General features: G+C 49.5%; 1 protein-coding gene and 1 long non-coding RNA gene across 2 annotated transcripts in view; one reads left to right on the forward strand and one right to left on the reverse strand.

Moving 5' to 3' along the window:
- Window positions 1–1,879, forward strand: part of LOC115064804 — a 49,198-nt gene extending 47,319 nt beyond the window's left edge. The window contains exon 5 of the long non-coding RNA XR_003844622.1: window positions 744–1,879. This is a non-coding gene — a long non-coding RNA (uncharacterized LOC115064804). The remainder of the gene's footprint in view (window positions 1–743) is intronic.
- Coro2b (coronin 2B) overlaps window positions 1–23,871 on the reverse strand; it is a 112,508-nt gene that overhangs the window by 71,821 nt on the left and 16,816 nt on the right. The gene's annotated exons all lie outside the window — the stretch shown is intronic.

Raw genomic sequence — 23,871 nt, forward strand, 5'->3', positions numbered from 1 at the left:
TCTGCTTATCAGTGAGCGCATATCTAGTGACTTCTTTTGTGATTGGGTTACCTCACTAAGGATGATATCCTCCAGATACATCCATTTGCCCAAGAATTTAATAAATTCGTTGTTTTTAATAGCTGAGTAGTACTCCATTGTGTAAATGTACCACAGATTCTGTATCCATTCCTCTATTGAGGGACATATGGGTTCTTTCAGCTTCTGAGCCCCAAGTTCTAATGAGAGAGTCTGACTCACATAACAAGGCAGACAGCTCCTGAGGAGTAACACCTGAGTTCATCTGCATACACATGCACACGCTCACACACCCCTGCATACACATGTACATACACACACACATACATGCACACACATACACCTGCATACACATGTACACACTCATACACACCTGCATATACATGCACACACACATTCACATAGACATGCACAAACATATAACTGCACACACTTGTACACACATATCAATATACACACATTTGCACATACATATACACCTGCATACACATGCTCACCCACACCTGCATACACAGGTACACTCATAAACACCTGCGCAACCTGCACACTCGCATGTATACGCATGTGCATATATGCACGTGCAGAGGAAATCTGCTGGGGTGGGTGTGCACCTGGGAAAGATCTTTTTTTTTTTTTTTTAACAAAAGAAAAAAGACAGACAAGAAAAGTCTTTCTCAGCCTGTTATCTAAGGCACTGCTTCCTGTCTTTGTTTGTATTTGACAAGGTAAAGCCTGGAGTGGAGCAGCCATCTTAAGGCCAGGAGGTAACAATCACAAACCCAAGAAGCAAGCACAAGGGAAAGGCAGACGGAAAGGATTTAAAAAAGAAATACAGCCAAGCAGGTGTTTCCCCTACCAGGGCGCAGGAAACCAAGGGTCTCCAGGACCACGTCCCTCCCTCCCCTCCGAGGAGGCCCCTGACCAGCTGACGGAACAGCCTGTGCCTGGCACACACATTACACAGCACGGGGGTCAGAACCGCGATGGCTGGGGGAGAACAATAGATGACCTTCTCTCTAACGCCCTGGAACAGAGAACCCCACACAGATGCTGTTTGTTTGGTTTAAATCAGTTACCTTGGTCATGGCGTCTCTTCATAGGACACACCCCATCTCCTCCCTGACCTGGCTACACACCCCATCTCTTCCCTGACCTGGCTGTGGCCATTCCCTCTCAGACTCTCAAGTCAAAGGTGTGGTCGCCTGAGAGCCACACTGCTGGTACCCTGAAGACTGGCTTCTGCCCTAAGTCTCTCCTGACCCTGTTCCATGCATTTGAGACCTTGGCACACGGGGAACAGGAAGTGTGTGCATCTCCCTCAAACAGTGACAGTGACAGTTTACAGCCACAGTCTGAATCTAGGCTCCTGCTTGTTCCTGCCAGGGGCTCTGCTGCTGGGCACAACCTGGACAACTGGACAGGGCAGACCAATAAGGAACTTTCCAAATGCCCCTGAGTTCCCAATCTTGATGACATACATTCTCAGGCATTTAAACACCCCTGAGTGTCTGTCCACCGTGGAGCTTCGTGACCTTACCACATCCCTGCATACACTCTGGGGCTCCCTGGCTTCTCTTCCCTGGCCCCATCACCCAGGGTCTTCTCCATTAGCCCTGACCATTGACACATCATTTTCCTCGCCCCTGTGGCAGGGGGCTCCTGACTTCCTCCCACATCAGCTTTGCCCTTTCTGCAGTTCTGCTCCACACCCCACAGGAAACAGGGTCTCCTTGGACCCAGCAACCTCCAGACAAGACTAGGGAATGATGGAGACGTGGGGATCCCAAGACTGGAGACGTGTACTCCTTGGCTGTGCACACGGAGGCCAGGAGGACAGACACCCTTGTCTGCCATTAGCCAGCTGTCGTCAAGAGCAGCACTTGCTTTGCTGATCTAGGTGGGTGTTCAGCAGGGAGGGCCTTGGGCATATGATTGGTAGGCTAATAACTTGTTATTACAAATGTCCATAGAACACCAGAACATTTCTCAGAAAATGAAGCTTGCCTCTCTGCCTCTCTATTTCTCTTTCCTCTGGCATTGATCCTAAGGTCATAGGTGGTGGTGAGAAGGACTCCACCCTCCTTAGAAGCTTCTTCGAGGGCAGGTGAGATGGCTCAGTAGGCAATAGTCTGCTGCCAAGTGTGATGGCCCGAGTTCAATGCCTGGTTTGGGGTTTTTGTATTATTTTTGTTTTAAATTTTTGTTTCTCTCTTTAAATTGTTGGAGATTTGGCCTTTCTGAGTTTGACATAGCCAATGTGGAACAATCTAATTTACATGTGGATCAGACAAATTGCATCTCTGGCTGGCGGTGCTGTTGAGATGAAAGCTGGCTTTGGGAAGGTAACCAGGGCTTACCCATATTGAGACATGGCTGAGAAATACAGGCCCAAGTCGCCGATCCCCAGCTCCTGGGTGAGTCCCAAGCATTCTCTGCTGAGCAAAGGGAGCAGAGCCAGGAACTTCAGGCTCAACAGTTCCATTTCTGAGTTATCCTGGTGAAGCCCCAACCCCGAAGACAACACAAGTGAGCTGTGGCAAGTCTGGGAGGGAGGAGAGCTGACCACAGGACAGGAGGGCATCTCAGATGGTGAGGAAAACGCTTTCTCTCCTAAAAAGGATGGTTTCATAGCTTTGTGCGTTTGTGACAAGCATAGCATGGGATCCTGAGGGAATGGGGAACTCCAAGTGTGATGGCTTTGAGTTCACATAAATTACATCTCAATAAGCCTGACTCTAAGAAACTACCTGAGTTTAACACCAGGAACTGCAGGGGCTCAAACATGCCCACCTCTCATCTCATCCTGACAGGTGCCACAAATGAGATGTGTCTTTACTCTTCTCGTTGCTGCTATGACAAAATGCCTGATGCAACCAACTTGAGAGATGAAAGAAAGGTTTGTTTGCGTTCACAGGAAAGGCACAGCAGCACACGAGGCTGCCGAGGTGCACTATATCCGTAGCCAGGAGGCAGAGAGAGATGAGCGCAGATACTCAGCTCGCCTCTCATTGCCTTCTTCTCCTTACTTAGTCCAAGATCCCATGGCATCGCTGTGGCAAGGCACTTGAAGTGGGTCTTCCCACCTCAGTTAGCCCAGACTATAAAGTCCCCCACAGACGTGCCCAGAGGCTCGTCTCCTGGGGGCTTCTGGACCCTGTCAAACTGACAATCCTAACTATCACACAGGGCTTTCTGAGACCCGGGATCCAGTATGCTGTGCCCCCGAGTCATCCTGCACACCACTACCATGCCCAGGAGACCAGGCTGGAGACCACGACGAAGCTTCCAGTAGGGTTTCCAGACAGACAGAAGACTTCCCTGGCCTCCTCCCTAGAACCTAACCTACCACCCACCAACCCGGAACCGCCTCCCAGTCTTCCTGATTGGCTTCAGTTCACATGGTGGGTGGGAGAGCTGACGTCACCCCACTGCTGTCCCCTAGGATGGGTTGGGTGGGGCAAGGAGGTGGGTGGAGCACAGCTGTGGGTGGGGCGGACTGGGCTGGAGGTCACACTGTCAAGTTTTCTCACATGAGCCAACTGCCAGGATTCTCGAATGACCTCTGTTTGGGGGAGGGGTAGTGAGAAAGGACGCAGGGCCTAGGCTGGTAGCAGGCCTACCTTCTGCTTGGCTGCCCCATGGATTCTAGGTGTCCTGAGCACAGGGAGGGGAGTATAAGAGTGGAGTTGCTGCCTTACAGTGATGCTCTAAGCAAACCCAGTGTTGACACATTCCGACAGTCCCAGATCTGGGGAAGCTAAGGCAGAATAGGGAGCATGAGGTCAATCTAATGCACAGTATATCTTACTGATATGCAAACTGGATTCATAAATTAAAATAAAGCAGGGAGCTGAGGATGGAGATGGTGCCATTGGTGATGTGCTTGTCCAGTTCAGATCCCCAGCCCCCACATGAAAACCAGGTACGGCGGCACGGAAGCGAAGTTCCTCGAGGGTAGAGCATTCGCCTGCCTTTTCCTCTGCAGCAGTCTGGAATTTGGGCAGAGCCTGCCTATGGAGGTGCTTCCAACATGTGGAAACAACTCACGGTGCAGTGGGTGTAGGGCGTCTCCCCTGAAGCTCTCCCTGCAGTGAGCTACTCTAGTCTCTAATGGAGTTGGTGCTGTCTAGTAGTAGGTTGGGCTGTGGTGGGAAAAGGTCAACTCCTCATTCCTGAAGATGTTAAAGAAACGGGAGGGCAGAGTTCGCTCCGGAGACAGCGCTGGAGGAACAAGTATGGCATGCAAGCATGGGGAACCGGGTTCCCAGCACCCACGTAAGAATCTGGGTATGGTGATACGTGCTTGTAATCCCAGTGCTGGGAGGGGAGACAGGGCGATGTGTAGAGCTCACTGGCCAGTCAGCCTAGACATACTGGTGAGTCTCAGGTTCCACAGGAAACCCTGACTCAAAAAAATAGGTGGAGGGGGCTGGAGACATAGCTCAGAAGTTAAGAGCACTGACTGCTCTTCCAGAAGTCCTGAGTTCAAATCCCAGCAACCACATGGTGGCTCACAACCATCTGTAATGGGATCTGATGCCTTCTTCTGGTGTGTCTGAAGACAGCTACAGTGTACTCATATACATAAAATAAATAAATCTTAAAAATAAACTAGGGGGAGAGTCACTGAGGAAATCACCCAACATACAGATTTATAATACAAATGAAGATGTGTAACACACATGAAGATATATAACATATATATATATGCACATATATATGCACATATATATATACACATATGAAGGTATGTAACATATATGAAGATATATAACATACACAATAATGTATAACACACACACATGAAGACATATAACACATATACACACACACATGAAAATGTACGACTGTACACATAAGGAAAAGAAAAGAAGAGAGAAGTTGAGAGTTGCTTGGTGAAGGAGTTAGAGCTGACACAACTCAGGTTCTGGTTGACCTGGGGACACGAAGAGACCTTTCTGACTCAGAGCGAATGGCAGGCTGAACTGCCCACTTGGCTTCCCAGCCACTGGCAGCCTCAGACACACCCGACCCAGCAGTTCACACTCAAGTGAAGGTCACCGTCATGCATGCTATGTCACATACCCTATCCAGAAAGGGCGCCATCTGAGTACACCTCTACACACACTCCACATTGTCCCCACAGCCACACCTTGGCCACCACTGCCATCTCTAATCGCCTGAGCATGGAGGTCAGCCAGGCTTTGGGACCTGTCTTCTGTCACCACCACATGTCATTCCTGTTCCTAAGAGGACAGAACCACTGTCCCCAAACAAAGATTCAAAAGTAAGATGCACATCCCAGAAGATTCCTAATCTCAGACTGTGGAGTGGGGTTGAGGGGGAACTCTTCTTCACTCCACAGCTTAAAATAACTGAAGACTCACAAACACGAGATCCGTCCTTTTGAGGACTCAGTTTGGTAGTCAGTTTTCAAATGTCATTATGTCAATGGCATAGCCACCAAGACTCACCATTTCTACCAATTCAAATAACATTTTGTTTTGACACTGTGGTGTGTGTGTGTGTGTGTGTGTGTGTGTGTGTGTTTGTAGTCCAGAAGTCAATTTCAGACATATTCCTCAGTAGCAGCCTTGAGACCAGGCCTCTCAATGGAGCTCACTGTGTGGTTGGGCTGGCTGGCCTCTGAGCCCCAGGAACCTTCCTGTCCCTGCATCCTCGGTGCTGGGACTACAGGTAATGCCACCATGTCCAGACTTCCCCTTGGGTTCTGGATCTTGAGTTATGCTTGCACGGTAAGCAGTTTACGCACTGAGCTCCCACCCCACCCCCAAGTCCCCAAGTCCCCAAGTCACAGTTATTTCAGCTTTTTGTTTGTTTTTGTGCAATGGTTGAATGTGCTGGGAATGTACTCTACACCATAGCTCCAGCTCTTAGACCTTTCTTCAAGTGGTTTTGTTCTGAAACTGAGGCATGTGCCTGAGCCTCCTTCTAAGCAAGTTTAGACTTCATATCGCTGATATATACTGATATATAAGAAATGCATGGCACTTAAGCCAAAGCACATTCACAGGCCTCTTTAATCCATCTTACATGGCACTGGTGGTCCTTGGTCATTCCTCAAAAAGCAAGGAAAAGGAGGTCCCTTCAAGATAAGGACCACATCTGTGCGAGTGACTGACACTTGGACAGATGCTCAGAAGTCCCTCCTTCTTCAAATTTCTTCTAAGACAAAACAAACACCTGTTATCTTCATGTGGTTACGGTGGTGGTGGTGGTGGTGGTGGTGGTGGTGGTGGTGGTGGTGGTGATGGTGGTGGTGGTGATGGTGGTGGTGGTGGTTGAGACAGGGTTTCTCTGTGTAGCTGTGGCTGTCCTAGAACTCCCTCTGTAGTCCAGGCTAGCCTGGAACTCAGAGACCCAACTGCCTCTGCCTCCCAAGGCTAGGATTAAATTTATGTGCTAACACACCCAGATTAGATAAGGCCTACTCTTAACACACTGCACTAAAATGATACATTATATCGCATGAAAAGGAAGATGATGAGATTAAGGTTAAAGGGCAGTGAGGCTAGAGAGCCGAGGCAAAGCAAAAATGAATCTTTAAAGGAGTTAGGGCTCTCAACTGCTCTTTGGAACTGCATCACAGACAGGGGCTCTGAGCCTCCCTGCAGTCAGAGTGAAAAAGGGAACATGAATTGCTTTCCGTTTATTCCATCAGCAGGTGACATAGGAACAAACGCCTCACTTATGCCCCTAAAACAGCAGTTCTCAACCATTGGGTCGTGACCCCCTGTGGGGGTGGCATATAAGATAGCCTGCATATCAGATATTTACATTATGAGTCATAACAGTAGCAAAATTACAGTTAGGAAGTAGCAATGAAATCATTTGATGGCTGGGGGTCACCACAACTTAGGGAATTGTCTTAAAGGGTCACAGCATTCGGGAGGTTGAGGACCACTGGAAAGTAAAGATGGTTGATTGTATCTAAGGCTGCTGACCTGGTGACATCCGATCTCCAAAGGGGACACTGTCTCTGCAAGCCATCTCCTGTACACACGTGATTTTCCCCAAAGAAAACTTTGATCAGAATATTTCTCTTTCTCAAACAAAACAAAACAAAACAAAACGCCAAAAACAACAACAAAAACAATGCCCTCACCTCATCTTACCTAGAGAATGACGGAGAAGAATCACAACGCGTATTCCATTTTTTCTTTGAGCTAACCCCAAAGTAAATGACTGAATTCAAATTCTGCTCTTCCACCATGGCCCTAGGCAGGCCAAACAGCCCTCTGAGTCTTCACATCCTATTCCATATCAGGAAGGTGTAAAGGGGCCTCGGTGCAGGGCTGACTGAGCCTCAGGACCAGAAGCCCCGCCCCCTGCACCGGGCGCATCCTCCCTGTGTCTACAGCCCCTGTTCCTGGGCTTCAGTCTGGCTGAGCCTCCCTTTCTGTTTACTGAATCCCCAGCACACTTCTGGATCAGGTTCAAGTGCCACTTGAACTGGGGATTGCCTCTGATTTCTCAATCAAAACAGCCCGTTGCTTGCTCTCTTTGCCTGCAGCACAGAATGAAATGCAAGACAATCCACCAACACAGGAAATACTGGCTGTCAGCTCACACTGGAGGCCCGCCTCCTACTCGTAGCTTATCCAACCAAAAAGATGCATTTCAGACAATAACTTTTTAAAAGTATTTAAAAATTTTAAATTATGATTTTACTTATTTTATATGCACACACACACACACACACGCACGCACGCACGCACGCACGCCGGTGTTAGTACAACCACAATGTTGTGCTCGTGGAGGTCCTTCCACCTGGTGAGTCCTGAGCATGAAATCCAGGTCGTCAGGCTTAGTGCCTGGAACCTTTACCTGATGGGCCATCTTGACAGCCCAGTAGGTTTCTTTTGTCTTTTCTCTTGTTTGTTTGTTTGTTTGTTTGTAAAGCAGAGTAGAACTATAATCAATTCTATTCATGATGCAGCTTTTGATGTATTTATTCATTGTATATAAAACATACATTATGTCTTCCCTTTTCCCTCCCTTTCTGCCTTTTTATTTCTTTCTTTCTTTCTTTTTTTTTTTTTTTTTTTTTTTTTTTTTTTTTTTTTTTTTTTTTGTACGACACTGATTGAGCCCGCAGGCCGGACCCTGCCTGCTAGCAATTGCCATGCCAACTGAACTGCACTCCCAGTCCAGGAAGTAATTTTCTTTCCGGGCAGGTTTACAAGTCTGAATGGCAGCTATAGCACTAACAAGGGCTCCTAGAGAGTGAAGACCCACTCTGGGTCCCCTCTGATTCTGCGGCTTCATGCAGTGCTTGGCACATATCAGCTGCTCAATAAAGACTTCTCCGAGTCAGCTGGAAATTTCAGTAACCCTGAGGAAGACGCTGAACCCTGCAGTGCAGGGGCCTCCTCTGGGGTCAACTCTACATTCTGCCACCATTGCCCAGGGCTCTTCCAGACACCGTGGGATGGCAAGTCTTCCGTGGGGATTGGAGATCAAGGCTACTGTGTGTGGATAGGGGAATGTGCTTAGTCCTTGTTTGCCTAGTCCTTGTGAAGACCTAGCACTTATCACTTAGAAAGTGGGAGTCTGTGGGGGAGCACAGTGGGGGAGCACAGAGAGGGGAATGCCTGATGCTCATCTGATCTAACTCTCCTGAGCGTGCTAACAGTAAACCTGCACTCACACACTCTCCTGACGGGTGCTCGTACATACATACACACTCTTCATATCATAGGTAGGAATGAGGAGGCCCAATGTGGAACTGAAGTCCGGGACAGACGAACCAGGGAGCTAAGACAGATCTAAGTCCCTCAAGGGACTGAAGGACAAATTAGATTGTAAATGGAGAAGGCCCTAGAAAGCAGGTCAGGTCCCTCTGAAGAGACGGGAGCCTGTTGCTAGCTCCAGGGTCTTCCGACACAAAGGGAAGGGCAATGGCTGGCACACCTTTCCCTGTCCAACTTGTCTCTGGGGTCCAGGGTTCCCTAGCTGAAACCCTCCAGGACCACCATGGACTGTAGAACCATGCAATGAAGGGTGATGGCTGAGAGGCAGATAAGGCCTCAGGCTGCATCTGTGCCCTGACAATCCCTCAGCCATTTTGAACCTCTCAGAACCCAGTGGTCCTTCTGGAAGCTAGATTACAACGTCCTTCCTCTTTGGCTTTGACTGGAAGGACTGAATGAGGTAAGTTAAACATCTAGGAAGTGTTCACAATGGGAGCCCTTCCTTTATCTTCCACCTCCCCTCAAAATCCTTTCCTTCCACCTCAGAGATTTCTCTGAGATAAAAATAGAACCCCTCTGACCACGTGTTCTGCTCAGACATCTTCAAATTCCAAACTCCCCCGACCTTCTGTAAGTTGGATTCTGTTATTTCATTTTAGTAAACTTCACCCATCCAAGCCCATTGTCACCTCAGATTCTAGTTGGCCGAGAACATGTGCACACGGACACATATGAACACTCGTGCTCTCTCTTCAGCCATGGATTCCACACATCCTTCTGGAAAAAACCCCCAGCTCCAAAGCCCTTCTCAGATTTGCACAGTTGGAAGCGTCTGGCTGTGTGACTTCTGAACACAGTGTACCAGTTCCTGCCTGTCTCCCTGTGGGTCTATCTGACTCCCACATGTGATGACAGGTGCTCCACATACAAGAGTCAGTTCCCTGCTCTTGGTAAACCAGGTCTTCTGTGCACTTATGCTGTGGGCAGAATCAGCCAAGCGTGCTATGGTCCACAGGTGGCTACAGCACACTCATGGCCTGTCCCACGGGTAGACCTTGCCTAGAAGACTCTTACAATGGCCCACGGCATCCAGGAGGATCTTTAAATCTGGGGTCCTTAGACAGCTTCCTGGGTGAGGGAATGTTGCAAGACAAAGACAGCTAGGCCAGGCAGCAAGGGACCAGAGGCTGAATGACCTTGAGCGAGGCCTTTCTTTTTAGTGGGAGTCACGGCAAAAATTTTGAAGTCTATAAATATGACTTAAAAAAAAAAACCTAACTATCTGTCTGAAAGAAACTAGGACAAGAGGAGCTTTTTCAAGCAATGTACATCCTGCCCGAGATTTTCTTCCTCCTCTCTCTCTCTCTCTCTCTCTCTCTCTCTCTCTCTCTCTCTCTCTCTCTCGCCTCTCTCTCAGTTGAACCCAGGGCCACCCCCATTCTATTACTGCTTTCCCACAGTGACACCCAGCCCCTGAGATCCTTAATTCCCCCAGCCCCCATTACTACATAGGTAACTTGGAGGTAGAGAAGGGCAAAGGCCCTGGTTTGTGGTCTGATCAGAGGTCCCCAACAGTGGGTGACCCACTTATGCCTCTCCTTAGGCTGTTTATAGAACAGGCTTGAAGATTCATCTAACCAACCTGAGCAAGGATGGTCTATCAGGACAGGATTCTCCCAAGGACAGGAGACATGAAATGGGCAAGGCCATTTGGGGAGGGCATGGGCCTTGTGCATAAACTGTCTACATCAGATCACCCAAGGTCAGTTCTCTCAGAGACAATTCTTCCATTCTTTTTCTTTGGAGAATCATGTATCTTCCATCCATCAGTCAACCAGTCACCATCCAGCAGCGGGCAGAGCTCCAGAGTCTCTCTTGGCTTAGCCCATTCTAGTTGTTCTAGATTGGGTAGCTCAGACATCTGAGGCCAAGTTGCGAACAGCTTTGGTATCTGGAGGGGGCCCACTCTCTGGTGTGTAGATGGAAACTTCCAGTTGCATTCTCACATGGTGGAAAGGGGAGACGCCTGACAGGGTTTATTTCTTTAGTCATGTTTTTGAGGCAGGCTTTTATGTGTCCTCAGTTGTTCTTTTTTTTTTTTTTTTTTTAAGNTTTNTTTNTTTNTTNTNTNTGTGTACACTGTAGCAATCTTCAGACACTCCAGAAGAGGGCATCAGATTTTTGTTACAGATGGTTGTGAGCCACCATGTGGTTGCTGGGATTTGAACTCAGGACCTTTGGAAGAGCAGTCAGTGCTCTTAACCACTGAGCCATCTCACCAGCCCGTCCTCAGTCGTTCTTAAACTTTCTATGTGGCCAAGGATGACCTTGAACTTCTGATCTTTTTGTCTCTACTTCCTAAATGTTGGGATAACATGTTTGCACCATTATGGCCCATTTATGCAGAGTTGGGTATCGAACCCAGGGCCTCCTCATGCATGCTAGGCAAACACTCCACCAATCAACCATTTGTGAAGACTCTGCCCTTGTGATGTAAAAATCACCACCTAAAAGCCCCACCTCCTAATATCACCCCTTGGGGAATGAAAACTTCAACATAAATAATTTAGGAGAAGCAGGCTTGATAGGGTAAGGCTGTTATCACAGCTGTTTAAGCAACTGAGAGAAGTCAGTTGCAAGTTCAAGTCCAACCTGGGCTACCTAGTGTGTTCAGAGGCAGCCTGGGCAACTTACAAAGATCCCATTTCAGAAAAAGGACTAGAGAAAGAGGCCATTTCCTTAGCATGTACAAGGTCCCACAGTTCAGTTCCTAGTGTCACAAGACAACAACAACAGTAATAGTAATGTTCTGGGGAGGATGTAAAGGCCCAGCACACGTCACATCTGCTTCCCTAAGCTGTGGGCACATAGCAATGGGGCAGAAACTCTTCTACATTCCACACTCACCATGGGGACACCCTGTACCATGGTCTGGATTAGGATATTCAGAGAGAAGCAAGACCTGGCTAGTCACCCAAGGAGTAACTTGATCTGGTGAGGGGGTGGGGGTGGGGGTGGGGATGATTAAGTTTTCTCTGGTCAAGGGACCAACCTGAGTTTTTTCTCTTGGGTGCCCAAGGCCCTCAGGACACACTGTAGGCATTCCAGGGAATGAATGGCTGGTTGGGGTCAGAGTCAGTTGTAAATTTCCTGTTAATGACTAAGAAAGTCTGGGTGTCCAAGGAGGCAGAGGGACAATTTCTCTCTTAACTCTTGTCAACCAGCAAGGTTGAGGACAATCGCCCGTGATTCTGCCTGCCTCTCTCTTCTCAGGGACTTCATTGGAAAGCCTGTTTTTAACACTCAGCACCCCACTGGACCCTCTCTCCTCTCAGTGCCTGGTAAACAGGACTGTGTGGGGAAACTGCCTCGCCCCAGCCAGCTCCCACACACAGCAGCTTTGTTCTAGCCATTACTGCATAATAGATGGGCACAGGCCTGGACCAGCCTCGGGCGCATCTTGGACAACAGGCCTGTCACTAAGAGGCTGTGAGGGGCATAGTTAGGACACAATGATTTCTAGTCAGAGCTGAAGACTGAACAAAGGGCCCATCCCCCAGGATGCAAGATGGAGATGGAAAAACCGGCCAGTCTCCCAAGGACTCTGCTGAGTCCTGAAATCCTTCCAGTGACCCTCCAGCCATATCCTTGACCTCGAGGATTAGCTGCCTTTCCTAATGACTGGGGGGGAGAGGGGCAATCGTCCCTCTTCCTGTTTCACACCCTCCCCATGCTCCTTCTTTTGGATTTTTTTTTTTAAGCAGGTGTTACTGCCTCATCAGAATCTGGGATGCTCCACACAGTCTTAGGATTGCATGGTTTCTCATTTTGATGGTTTTAGTTTCCTCAGGCTCCTCTCCCCTATCTGTGCCCACACATGCATGCGAAAACCACATGGGGACAAAGAATAAGGGCGATGCCATGAATCAATCACTGCATGCTTCCTAAAATTTTTTTTAAGAAGCTGCACACAATTTTGCATGATGACATCCTTTCCGTCGATGGATATTTAAGTAGAATGAAACACACGCAGCCTGTCCCTCTGTGAGCGGAGTGGGTGATGTACACTTAGCTGTTATAGCAACAGGGAACTGCCACACTTGCTTTTGAACCATTCTGTCAACACATTAAAGATGAGTTCAGGGGTTCTCCCAGGAGCAAAAAGACTTATTCCAAGGCCAACTTCTAGAGTTTGTGATTCAGGAAGTCAGGATGAGAGCCTGGGAACCCACACTTTAATAAGCACCCCACAGAAGCCAACATGGGCTGACACAGACCACACATTTAGGACACAGAGGTTCATGAGGAAGTGATACAGGTTTCAAACAGGGACCACACAGTAAGCAAACTACAGGCGCTAAATCTATAAAGATGAGGTTAAACACAGAGAACCCCAGGACTGAAAGCAGAAATGGTGGTAACAGGATTCTGGAGCCACCTTAAGATGCCATGGGGCAAAGTGTCTTTGTTGAGAACCTGGGCAACTATATCTATGGACACTGGTACATACAGAGATTTGCCACAGGTTGGGATGGAGATAGGCATTTTGGTAGATTCCAGGTTCCAGACCCAATAACCTCCAGGGTTGCTCTAATTTAGGTTTATAAGAGCCGTGGTCTGATAACAGGAAGGTGTTTTAAAGTAAACTTTCATTGTATAATAAAACAGAAGTTTATGAAATTGTGTGTCGTCAATCTTGAAAGAGACAAGGAAGGGAGGGGTGGCTGCAGCTCAGTTGTCGAACGCTTGCTTAACAGGCACAAAGTTCTGGGTTCCATGCCCAGCATCACATAAACCAAGCCTGATGATGACACACATCTGCCATCAAATCTCTCACAGGAGGTGGAGGCAGGAGGATCAGAAGATCAAGGTCACCTGCGTCTACACAGAGAGTTTGAAATTAGCCAGGGCTACCGGAGAATCTGCCCCAACAAGAGAAGCAAAGAAATAAACAGAGAGTCTTCTACCTGCCAGTGGATGGAAGAGTGGTCAGTGCTTCAGGGTTCACTGCGTGGAAATGAACCGGCTGAGAGGTCTAAGATGAGAGAGAAATCAGGACTGATCTGGTCTGACACACGTCAGTTGGGTAAGCCATGGTAATGAGCAGCTGCTACCAGCACACAGATGTTTGAAGCCCTGAAGCACTGAGTTTGCACATTTGATTTTTGCTGAGATCGCTCATTTCCCTGCTCTCTCCTAATTATAGCCTTAGAGGGTAGCTGGAGAGGAAAGGACTACATTTCCCAAGAATCATTGCAGTTTAGTGTGTGGCCACATGACAAAGTTCTAGCCAATTAGATACTTAACACTGGTAGCACCTGGTAATCTGTGGAGGAAGGGGAGGAAGTGGCTTCTGTGGCCCTGCTGGGGAGCCATTTTAGGGGATAGAAGTAACACACCAAGGTACCCGGGCCCCCTATAACTTGGAAAAGGAGTCACCTGAATGGGCAGCACACTTACTTCTAGATTGTCACGTGACACATAAACAGACTTCCATTTAGGTCATGCTACTTTAAGCCTCCATTAGAGCAGCCTGAATCGTGTCTTTGCCCCAAGCACTGTGTCTAACTCCTCTAAGTTTCCATGACACTGCATGGGTGAAGGGCATGGACAACCTGGTTTTGAGAGTGCCAGCTAAGGTGGAAAGTAATCAGCTACTATTTAAGGCCTCAGTATTCTACCCTATCCCCGCCCCTGACCAAGACCTAACATCAGGAATGTCTCAGGACCTGGCTGGAGCCGTTCTCTCTGCAGCCCATCGAGTGAACAAATGAGCCACAAAGAAGCAGAGTGGGCGGCTGAGGGCAGTTAGAGGCCATGTTAGCAAGGCCAAGTGCAGAGCTGGAAGGAGCCACACAGCATCCAATCCCACTCTCTGGTTTACAGGAAGGACGATGGGAAGATCTGAAGTCACGTTCAAAGCTGGATGTGATCAGCAGGCTCAGGCTTGAACCCAAGTGGCCCGATCCTGCCGAGTTCAGGGCACTTTCTAGAATCTCCCAACTGCTGGAACACTCAGCTCAGAGGGACTTGGGAATATGCAAATCTTACCAAACACCCTCTTTCATCCTAACATTTCTCAGCTCTCCAGCTCTACCCCAGACCTCAAAGCCTTCTGATTTCCTTTCCCATCATCTTGGACTGTGTCTATACAGAGCTATTCCCACACACCAAGCTCAAGGGCCAGGCTCAGGGCCTGCTCAGCTGAGTCGCCTGGAGTGTGGACGGCTCATTTCCCAGTCTCTTGTTAGGACAAACATAGCATTGTCCAAAGCCTTTCTTTTCTTTCCCCCTTGGGCTCTTTTCTTAGCTGCCTCTATGGTGTGAAAGGGAAGGTGTCACCTGTCACCACTGGCTGTTAGTTAATGTCTCTTGACTCTAGGGTCAAGGGCAGGGTGGAGTCTCAGGTCCATTTTTCTCTGATGTCTGATGCTGCGTTGCTCCCTCCCCCAAACCATCACCTCACAGAATCTGAAATTCTTCGGGTGACCCTTGGAGAATTTCATTCTGCAAGGTGACAAGCCATTTTGATAAGTGAAAGAAACAGTTAGGTCCTTGAGAGACCAGAAAGACCTGGAAGAAACAGCTAGCTATGCAGGAATAGGAAACAGACAGAGGATTTGGTGTATTTGTCTGTTTTTCACTGCTATAATACCTAAGGTTGGTAATTTTATAAGGAAAAGGGTTTGGGGGAAATTGTCTAGCAATGGACTTTCTGCCGAGAGTCCCCCAGGAACACGACTCTGATGATGTTGACCAATCCTGATCACTTCCCAGAGGCTCTACCTCTAAACCCCACTGCTAATTGCCTTTTCAGCTTATGCATGTGTGTGTGAGTGTGCATGTGTGTGTCTATGTGTGCTCACACTTGAGGTGTATGTGTGCATATGTAGAGACCAGAAGTTGACAATGGGCGTCTTCTATCGCTTTCCACCTTATATTTTGGAGTCGGGGTCTCTCATTGAACCATATATGTATATGAAGCACATCTTACTATATAGCCTTGGCTAGACTGAAACTCTCTACATAGGCTGGCTTCAAAGTCACAGAGATCTGCCTGTCTCTGCCTGCCTCTGCCTCTGCCTTGGGAGGGCTAGAATTAAGGGCGTGTGCCACCTCGCCCAGTGTCTTGTAGATATTTTTGACCTAACATCCTGAACCTGAACTAGGGATCCTTTAATCTACTTGACTCGTCCCTGAGACCTCTGGTACATGGGAGAGTCCCTGCCATGTCCCCGCAGCCCACCTTGAGACGTGGTCCATACCTGCCTTTGCATTCTGGTCTTAGAGTATCTGTAATTCCTGAAGGAGTTCTGCACAGTCATCATTGTGACCCACATAAAACCTCATATCCCACTATTTCCACTTAAAATTTGGTTTTACAAAATTATTTATTTATGAGTGTGTGTATGTGTGGCGTATGTGTGGGCACACGTGCCACAGCACACACATGGAGGTCAGAGAACAGCAGAGTTGTTCTCTCCTCTCACACTCACATGGGTGGCGGAGGTCACACTCCGGTGGTCACATGGCAGGTGCCTTTACCCACTGACTTGGTCCCACCAGTCCCTACTATTATTTCTGCTTGGCATGCATTTCAGTGGTATCATTATGTGTGTGCATGTATATGTACAGCTGTGTATGCATACGTGTATGTGGAGACCAGAGCTGTCATTCCTCAGATATGGTCCACCTTGTTTTTTTTTTTTTTAGATAGGGCCAAGAACTTGCCAAGTAGTTAGGCACCTTCATGCCTGGCTTGTGTGTGTGTGTGTGTGTGTGTGTGTATGTGTGTGTGTGTCTGTTGGTATCTGAGGAGCGGAACTCAGCCCTGATACTTGTAAGGCATGCACATTACCACCTAGCCAACCTCCCCAGCACATATAATTTTTAACAGCTGCAGAATGTCCGATTGGAAATATGCTACTTAATGCACTTAACCAGTCTCCGGTCGTCAGGCCCCTCTTTTGCTTCCACTCTGGAGCTGTATAAACAGTGCTCTGGCGAGCATCTTGATGCTCAGTCTTTCTCTGCGTTGGATTACTTCCTCTGGACACATTCCCAGGAGTGGGATTACTGGGTCACAGGATGTGGACATTTTTACGGCTGTGAGACATGTTGCCAAATTGCTCTCCAGAAGGCAGACACCTCGTTACTTTGTGTGTCTTTGATAATGGTTTATACAATTTTGGACCACATTACCCCAGGATCCAGGATGGCACTGGGCAGCTAGGAGTTTGGACTTTGTCTCTCTATTGAGAAAGGCCTTTAAAGTGGCTTCATAGTCGCCTGACCATCAAGATTATAAATGCGTGGTATAGAATGCAGTCAGCGTGGCCATAGCCAGACAGAACAAAAGCACTGTGGGCCCTCCTTTCTCTCCTCAGAGTCTGAAGGTGGGGGTTTCCGGTGTTGGAATACTAGGCTGAAACTTTGGGCTGAATTCGCCAGGAAGTGAGGAGGTTGTTTTAAATCGCAGTTTATGCCTAGGGAGAACCTGATCCTGCCAGAGTTCCCAGGAAGACTTGCACAGTCTAGCCATGTGGAGATCTCATCCTCTTCCTTTCTTAGTGTGAAGTCCCACAGAGGACCAGCAAGGCTCCCTCATGGATGTCTACTGAGCATCTCTGCCTTCATCAGTCAGGTGTCTGCCTCTCCTTGGGCATGGTGCAGACTCCTCAGACAGGAGTGTGGTCCGTTCCCAGTGAGGAGATGGTTTGATGCTGGACAGGCCATGGAGAGCCACGCCTAGTTCCTAACCTTAGAACAGAGATCACAAGCCATTCTGAGCAATGCTGGGGCCCTGTAACTGGGAGTTCTGGAGTAATGACCTTGACAGACACAGTAAAGGTGAGAGGGGATAGTTCAGACCACTGGAGTGTTCACCAAGACTGGGCCCTGTGTCAGGTGCTTTGCACATGTAAATCACACTGACTGATCGCAACACTTCTGCCTATGGAGAGACTACTATTGCTCCCCCCACTTACAGATGAGGAAACTGAGGGTTCAAGGCTTGCCCAGGACCTCAGAGCAGAAGGATAGACAGGGAGAGGATTGGAACCGGTACCTCTCACCCTACAGCCTGACTGTCATTCTGAATATAGGATGAGACCAGTGATCCTGAGTTCTGGGACGACATGTCTGCCCCCTCCTTATTCTGTCGGCCCTGACCTCCCATTCCAGGTTAACATCCACGCCTCAGTGTGTGACAGCGGCACACAGAACATCAAGGCTCAACGGCTTAAGCAATGGCCATGTCATTTCTCAGAAGTCCAAGATCAAGGTCTGGGAAGTCTAGTTTCTGGTGAAGTCTCTCTTCCTGGCTTACAGACCACAACCTTGGTACATCTTCAAGTGACCTTTCCTCCCCCTCACCCCTGTACCCTCTGCACCCCACTTATGACATCAGTCCTGCCTAAGGCCTTAACTCCCCAAGTGCTCTCAACCTCATCTGATCTTAGGTGCTAAGCAAGGACAGGCCTGGTTGGAACTTGGATGGGCGGACAGCAGGCTCCTTGGGGTAGGGTTCTACTTTGTCACATCATTCAGCCTAATTTCCTCATCCAGTGACCATCTCCCAATGCAGCGGGGGTTAGTATATGGGAGCATACCGACCAGCTCATTCTGTCCAGCTCAGTCAGCAGTACCCTAACTCTGTCCCCTACAAACCTACACTCCCTGACATCAGCGTGTGACCCTGTACTGAGATACTTGCTGTGAGAGTGGCTTAGTCAGCAGAGGCATGAGTACACAAGTGTGTAAGGCCAGCAGAAGAGAGCAGAGACAACACACACCCTGGAGCTTGTTGGACGGCCATCCTAGCCTAACTGGTGGTGAGCCCCAGGCCAGTGAGAGATTCTGTCTCCAAGGAGGAGGTGACACCTGAGACTGTCCTCTGGCTTCCACATGTATGCACACACAGGTACCTGAATGTCACCCCCATGCACACCATTCACACACGAACAAACACCACCTTTTTTTTCAAAGGCCCCCCTTATCCCAGTGCCACCCACAAGCATGCTTCTTTCTTTCTCACTCAATCATGGTGATTTGGAGTTTACAAGTCACGTTCATCCGCTCATGCCTTTACTCATGCACTTCATTCATTCATTCATTCATTCAGCCTAGCAACCGTTGCGTGAACAGCTTTTCTCCCAGCCGCACATGAGCTCGCCCTGCAGGTGCACAATGTCGAGCATCCTAATGCAGCCTGCCCACCACAGACCTCTCAGGGGACTCCTTAAGCACAACGGGCTCTCAGACACACTTTTGCTTGGAGTTGGAGCAGAATTGTTGATTCCAGGTGGCTGCTGTTTCTAGACAAAGGATTGAAAAATCACCCAGCGGAGAAAAGGACACCGGTGCCAAGGAGAGACGGGCTTAGTGTGTGCTGTTGACAATCAGCACAGACAGACCGGGAGCCTGAGAAGAAACAGGCATGCTTCTGTGAAATGTGGCTGCCAGGAAACAGGCAGGCAGTGCCTCTGGGGGTTCTCCAGCAGGGGACCTATGATACGGACTTCATTCAGCTCACAGGGCCTCCTACCCTGCCCAATATACCCTGTACCTGCCGTGCCAGCCAAGCTGTCAAAGCCCTGGGAACATCTAATCGTAGTTCCCTCTATTCCTTCCACAGCACTGAGCAGACAAGAAAGCTTGGCTTTTTCAGAGTTACACAGCTCGGGCTGGCCTAGAACTGGAGACCTTCCTGCCTCAGACACCCAAGCGCTGGGATTTCAGGCCTGTGGCACCATGTCCAGTTGATTCTGTGTTTTCATCCTGAAAACATGCACAACTTAGGGAGGATCTTCCGAAACATAAACCTGGAGTCGGGCAAGGCACACACATCTATAGGCTGAGGCAGGAGGATTGCAAGTTCCAGATCAGCTGAGACTCATGTCTTAGACACAGGAAACAAAAACAAGCCCCTAAATGTAGTGTGACTCCTTGGGTAGCGTCACTAAGCAGTTCCCTGGTCCCTGTCCCTAGCACCAAGTGCATGGTCCCTACGTGGGAATGCAAGGGCCTAGCAGGCCTGAGCCCTGACCAAACACAAGGAGGTGCGGGCTGCAGTCAGCTTTTCTGCCGCCTTCAGAGTCTTGCTCCTCTCTCTCTGCAGGGCCTTCGCACGTGAGGCTGTTTTCTCAGCCTCTGTCTACTGGTCACTCACCCTTCCCTTTGGAAAGACTGCCATCAGTGTCACTACCTGAAGCAAATTTCCTCTCCTCTGCTGCCCCGCCCCACCCTGACCACCTCCCATTCGTCCCAGCATCCATCACTGTCCCGTGTGGTTGCCCCAGCAGCCTCGCTCCCTCACTGCCCTTGACTGTAACTTTGCTGGCCGCCACGTGAATGTTTTATCTCCAGCGCCTTACAGCAGGCAACACTCAGGGGATGCTAGATAGATGGGGTCCAGGACAAGCAGGTCCCCCAATCTGTAAGTTCCCACCACATGCCACCCCACTTGCCAACAGCCCCCAAGGCCAGGGCAGCAAAGTCACTTTGGATGCAGCCAGAGCTGATGCAGACTTGGTGCAGAGCTGGGTGGAAGCTTAGGAGTGATGGAGCCCCAGGGAGGTGGGGGTGGGGCGGGGGAAGGATGCAGAGCCACAGAACCTCTGTTGCCTGCATTGGCTTTCTGGCTGCTCTGCTGGCTAGCTGCCCCCACACCTGCATGCCACCTTGTTCCTCTTGATGGAAGCACAACACCCCAGGAGTGCCACTGCCCCGAAGGGTAGTTGGGAGGTGTCCAGTCCCTTTTTAATTAAAAATCGACCAGCCAGCATCCTCCTTGGTCATTCCTCCCCTCTCTTCCTAGAAACCAACTGTCAGCAGGGCAGGGAGGGGGAGGGGTGGCAGCACAGGAGAAATGGCTGGATCTGCACACACACACACACACACACACACACACACACACACACACACACCTACTCCATCTCCTCCCATACCCATGCACACCCTGCTGTCATCAGGCTGACGTCACTGGGGCTTCCTTCATCTTCCCTCCTTCTCTACAGTCCTGGTTTTAGGACACCTTCCTCTGGAGACTATCATAACCACCATAAGAGGTGGCAGGGTCTGGTAGAGTTCCCAGGACCCACACAAATAGACATGCCCCAGGCTTAGGAGAAAGGGATTACTAACAAACCCTTTCTCCAGCTGAACAAGCCCTGGGGTGGGGGTGGGGAGTGGGCAGCAGGGGGGGGTGAGACACACCCACACTGGAGGAGCTGTCATCCCATGGCAAAGAAGTAGCGTGTCTTTTGTGAGGTGCCGGCCTGGGACTGGGCTGCAAGAGGGCTCTCTGGAGCATGAATTAGCCAAGTATCATTCTAGAAGCAGGAGTTGCAGTCAACCCAAGGGAGCTTTCTGGAGGAGGTGCCAAAGAGCCAAGGTACAACACTCATGTTAGGAAAAAAGGTACAAAAGCCCTTAGAATGTGAAGTGGTGTGTGTGCATGTATGCGTGGACATAGGTGTGCATGCATTCATTCATATACATGTTGCACAAGTGCATGACATACATGTGCAAATATATGCATGTATACATGCATGCATGTGTGTCACGTGTCTGAATATGAATGTGCATCTTATATGAGAAGGTGTTCGTTTGTCTGTGGGTTGAAGAAATCCTTGGCAGCAGCTGTGAGATCAGCTAGAACATTCTTCCTTCTACGCAGTACAAGGTCACACTGTGGGCCACTTGCACTTTTTCTCTGTGTCCTCTACCCAGCCCTGTGTCCCTTCTCAAGGCGGCGGGGGTGGGTGGGGTGCTATCTCAGAAGCAGAGACAGCAAAAGCAGTTTACACGTAGACAGGCAAGGGACCCCCACCCCCTGCCAGTCTCCAAGGACTTAGTTCATTAGGAAGCATCCTCTGTTGCCATGGAGACCGGGGGCCCCCCAGAGCTTGGCTAATAGTCTTTGAATTCACTCAGGCCTGGAGCACAATTAGACAAGATGGGTTTTTGAATCATGGCATTAGGAGACCCGGATGTCCGGAAAGGCATATGGCAGTCTCCCAGGGGAGGGTTGAGCCTAGGAGGGGACACTGTAGTCACAGGGTCACCAGGGCCTGCCGCTCCAGGATGGAGCGCTGACTTGACTTGGGAAGCACTTCTCCTCTAAAATTGTTCCAGGGCAGCCCTGCCTCAGTCTGGGTAAGAAGGGAGTGAAGAATGAACCCCCAATTTATTCTAGATGCTTCTGTCCCTGAGACAGGGGAGAGGCTGTATTCTGTACTATCTAGAAAATGTGCCAACCAGTGAGCCTCATGTGACTGAAGCTATGCTGCACACAGAGGAGCTGACTTTCTTGAGCAAAATACAGGTACATCATGCAATAGTCTCAAATTCAATGGTTCTCAACCCGTGGAGGTCGAACAACCCTTTCACAGGGGTCGCCTAAGACCATCAGAAAATACATTGTGATTCATAACAGTAGCAAAATTAGTTATGAAGAAGCAACAAAAGTAACGCTATGGTTGGGGGTCACCACCACATGAGGAACTGTAATAAAGGGTCTCAGAATGAGGACGGTCAAGAGTCACTGCTTTAACTGAACGTGTACGGCACCAGGCATAGAGAGAGGGAGCATGCCTTGCTGCACCCCTAACCTCCCACCGCAAGCTCAGGGCTCACTCTGGCAGTAAGGGTGAGATACAGTCTGATGCAACCCTCTCATCCTGGCAGGGACATGAGGCCAGAGCGCACGTTGACTGTGCTGTAAGGGATAAGATCAGGAAGTTTCTCCAGTGAAAAAGGGGGGGGGGGCAGAGATGTTCAGCCTGAGTTTGAGGAGAGCAAGCAGAACAGTGGGTGATCTAAACAGAAGTTAAAGAAGTGTGCCTCGGCCAGAGACGGAAGCACCCCACATCCAGGTCAGAAGGATGCTGGCGGGCAGGTCCCTCATCTACTTCCTGTTCCTCTGTTCTAGCCAGGCCCTCCCTGGCGAACCCACAACATGGCTACCCTGAATTCAATCCTCAAAAGAAACCACAGATCCCAGCAACCCTCATCAGAACAGGAGTCCTGCAAAAGCTCCTCCTGAGCCTCACTCATCTCCACACAGACCGGACAGAGCCCAGCAGGGAGGAGCGAAGGGGAAGGACAGAAATGTCAGCTCTGGTCAAATGGAGGATTGGGCCCTCGGCAGAGAAGGGAAGGAGCTATATAGAGGGCTTAGGACAGGAAGTGCCCGAGTCACCAGGTGCTCACCTCTCTAGGGCGCTCACCTCCTGGTGGCTTCTGGAACTTTCTAATATCAGAGGAGTAAGCTGGTATGCCAAGCCTGAAGCACTCCAGCCCTCATGCCTGCCCCCTGGCCAGCTTGCACCTGGTGCATGGCCCAGCACCAGGGCTCTGAAACTGGCCGGCTGCCCCCCACCCCACCCCAGGCATCGAAGGCCGTGTATCTATCACACGGTGCTGACTGGGAATGGGGAACAGGGATGGGCACCGAACTGTAGCTGGACTTCTGCCCGAGCCCTCTTCTTTCTGCCCTGGTTTACCGCAGTCACTCGGGTGACCGCCCGTGCTCCATGGCAACAGGAGGGCTTGTTTGTTAGAGCGTTCCCCTTTTCTTTTCTTTCCTTTCGTGACGGGAGGAGAGCGGCCATCAGAAGGCTTTATTGGTAAAAGCAGGACTTTTGAGAGAGGCAAACATTACAAGACGTGTGACAGAATCCAGAGCCACCTCAGTCTGCCATGTGACCTTGGCTGTGTTACCTCATCCCTATAAGCCTCAGTGTGCCCCTCTGCAAAATAGGTACAGTGTTACAGGCTGCAGGCAGGCTGCTGGGAGGGAGACCCAGGTGGAAGACTTCATGTAGGCTAGGGCAGGGTGGGAAGTGAGGGAAATTCCAGAGCTTCCTTCGCACTCTGTCCCTGGCTTTCCTGTTAGATTTAAACTTCACAGCATCTCCACCACCTAAACAAGGCCAGCCTAGAGACGCTGTGCCCCCAGACCAGCAAAGCCTTAAGCCACCTTTTCCTGTCTCTTCTGCCTGACTGCAAAGTCTGTGACTTAGAGCTCTTGGCTTTACTCAACCAGAGCTCTAATTACCCACAGTGTGTGTGTGTGTGTGTGTGTGTGTGTGTGTGTGTGTGTGTGTGTGTGTGTGTGTGTGTGTGTGTGTGTGTG

Source organism: Mus pahari, chromosome 10 (assembly GCF_900095145.1).
Source record: "Mus pahari chromosome 10, PAHARI_EIJ_v1.1, whole genome shotgun sequence".
Lineage (NCBI taxonomy): Eukaryota > Metazoa > Chordata > Mammalia > Rodentia > Muridae > Mus > Mus pahari.